Genomic DNA, 3,139 nt, shown 5'->3' with positions numbered 1-3,139 from the left:
ATCTTGTCCAACCCTTTATTTCACAAATTAAAAACTAAAAAGCAAACAAACAACAAACAAAAACCAGAGGTTCAGGGTGGTGGAGAGACTTTCTCAAGGTCACAGTTTAACAGCAAACCTGGGGCCAAAACTCAGGTCTCCCAGTGTCTTGTTGGCAGGATTTTACTTGATTAAACAAATTTGATAAGTAACAAAACTATATCTGGCATATAGAAAGCCCTCAGTGTTATTATTATTGTTGTCATCAATAATTTGTATTTGTATTCCTTTGCTGTTATTAATTTGTATTTGAGACTGGAGGCACACAAAGAAAGCACAAAGGAAACAGAGGGGAGTGGCTTGAGGGAAGCCCTGGGCCACCCAGACGGGTCTGCACACGATGCCATTTTTCTTAGTTAATTCAGCACTTTTCACAATACAGGCTCAAATTCTAACTCATCAATGTCCCAGAGTTGATCAGAATCTGGAATGCTGCCTCATTTTATCAGAGATGTCATCAAACTGACATATAAAATTAGCCATTCATCCTACAATTATTTATCAAGCTTCAATTAAATGCCAGGCACTGTTCTAGGTGTGGGACACAGCAGTGAACAGGAAAACTTGAAGCTTACATTATTGTCAGAGTCAAGGTTGGGGGAAAGCAATACGCAACAAACAGATCTGTACCGTCTGATCAGAACACTTGATAAAGTACTGTGAGGAAAAACAAGGCAGGATAAAGGAACACCAAGGGATGGGGGCAAGAAGCCTACTTTGGTTAGCGTGTTCTGAATAAATAGGCCAGTTGCAGCTCCATCGCCCTGACATTCCCTCCCTGTACACAGTTAGTTTGGGGAGTTGTCAACGGAAGGCTGCCTAGGGAACATGGTGCTAGAGGAAAGGAGATGAGCTAAGATTCAACACTCTGATGACAATCTATGGTGTCCATCTCCAGCGAGGCTCCTTCTGTGAGGTTGCCTGGATACTGCGTCTGGCTGACAGAGTCCCCAGACAGAACTTGAATAGGCACTGTCAGGGTGTGTACTTCTGTGACTCTCCTTTTGCAATGGGCCCACACCACCCATCTCATTTTTCTAATAAGGTACGTACCTTCATTTGATTATTTGTGTCATTAGGGATAATTTGCATACCTCATCTTTGATCTATTAAGTATTGTCTTAATATTTTGGAACTCAGAAGGCAATCTCATTTTCTCCTTTTCCAGGGCTATTCACTTTCCTTAGCCCCCACATTAAAATGTTTCTTTTTAAAAAGATATAAATTATGCTTAATTAACAAATCATAATTATATTACATTTATATAGTACAATGTGATGTTTTGATATATGTCTACAATTCTGACTGATTAAATCAAGCTAATTAACATATCCATCACTTCATTTCCTTGATATTTTTGTGGTGATATATTTGAAATTACACTCTTAGTTATTTTGAAATATACAACATGTTATTATTGATTACAGTCATCCTGCTGTGCAGTAGATCTCAAAACTTATTCCTCTTGTTTAGCTGAAACTTTGTACCCTCAGACCAGTAATTCCCCATTCCTTCACTCCTCCTCTGCCCACTGCCTTTGGGATCCATTATTCTTCTACAAATTCAACTTTTTTTATATTCCACATCTAAATGAGATCATGCAATATTTATCTTTCTGTGCCTGGCTTATTTCACTTAGCATAGTATCCTCTAGATTCGTTTGTGTTGTCCAAAATGACAGAATTTCATTCTTTTTAAAGGCTGATTAGTATTCCATTGTGTGTATACACCTCATTTTCTTTATCTATTTATCCACTGATGAACATTTAGATTGAGTCCACATCTTAGCTATTGTACATAATGCTACAATAAACATGGGAGTTCATGTTAAAGGGATATCCTTTCAACACAGTCATTTTAACTCCTCTGGATATATCCTCAGAAGTGGGATAGTTGGATCATATGGAAGTTACATTTTTAGTTTTTTGAGGAACCTCCATACTGTTTTCCATAACAGCTGTACTAATTTACACTCCTACTAACAGTGTACAAGTGTTCCCTTTTTTCTGTGTCTTCATCAACACATTATCTTTTATCATTTTGATAAAAGCCATTCTAACAGGTGTGAGGTGATACCTCATTGTGGTTTTAATTTGCATTTACTTAGTGATTACTGATGCTGAGCATTTTTTAATGAACCTGTTAGCCATTTGTATGCCTTCTTTTGAGAAGTGTCTGTTCAAGTCATTTGCCCATTTTTTAATCAAGTTACTTGTTTTCTTGCTAATGAGTTGTTTGGATTCCTTATATATTTTGGATTTAACTCCTTATCAGATGTAGAGTTTGAAAATATTTTTTCCCATTCTGTGGGTCTCTTCACTTTGTTGTTTTTGTTTTTTTGTTTGTTTTAATTTTTGTTTTGCTATGCATAAACTTTTTAGTTTTATGCAATCCCATTTGTTTATTTTTGCTTTTGTTACCTGAGGTGTCAGAGTCAAATCCAAAAAATTCTTGTCCAGACCAATGTAATGAGGGTTTCCCCTTATGCTTTCTTCTAGTAGTTTTATAGTGTCCAGTCTTACATTAAAGTCTTTCCCATTTTGAGTTTTTTTTTATTATACTTTAAGTTCTAGGGTACATGTGTACAATATGCAGGTTTGTTACATAGGTATACATGTGCCATGTTGGTTTGCTGCACCCATCAACTTGTCTTACATTAGTTATTTCTCCTAATGCTATCCCTCCCTTGAGTTGATTTTTATGCATAGTGTAAGATAAAGATCTAATTTCATTCTTCTGCATATGGATAACCAGTTTTCCCATACCATTTATTGAATAGATTGTCCTTTCCTCATGGTAGGCTTTTGGAACCTTTGTCAAAAATCGATCAACTATAAATGCATTGGTTTACTTCTGTTGCATTGGTTGATGGATCTGTTTTTATGCCAGTATTTGATTACAATTGCCTTATAATATACTTTAAAGTCAGGTCGTGTGATGCCTCCAGCTTTATTATTTTTGCTCAGAATTGTTTTGGCCACTTGTGGTCTTTTGTTGTTCCCTACGAACTTAAGGATTTTTTTCTATTTCTGTGAAGAGTGACATTGGAATTTTAATAGAGATTGCCTTGAATCTGTAGATTGTTTTGGGTTAATATGGA

Source organism: Pongo pygmaeus, chromosome 1, assembly GCF_028885625.2.
Source record: "Pongo pygmaeus isolate AG05252 chromosome 1, NHGRI_mPonPyg2-v2.0_pri, whole genome shotgun sequence".
Taxonomy (NCBI): Eukaryota; Metazoa; Chordata; class Mammalia; order Primates; family Hominidae; genus Pongo; species Pongo pygmaeus.
This window is presented reverse-complemented; position numbering follows the sequence as displayed.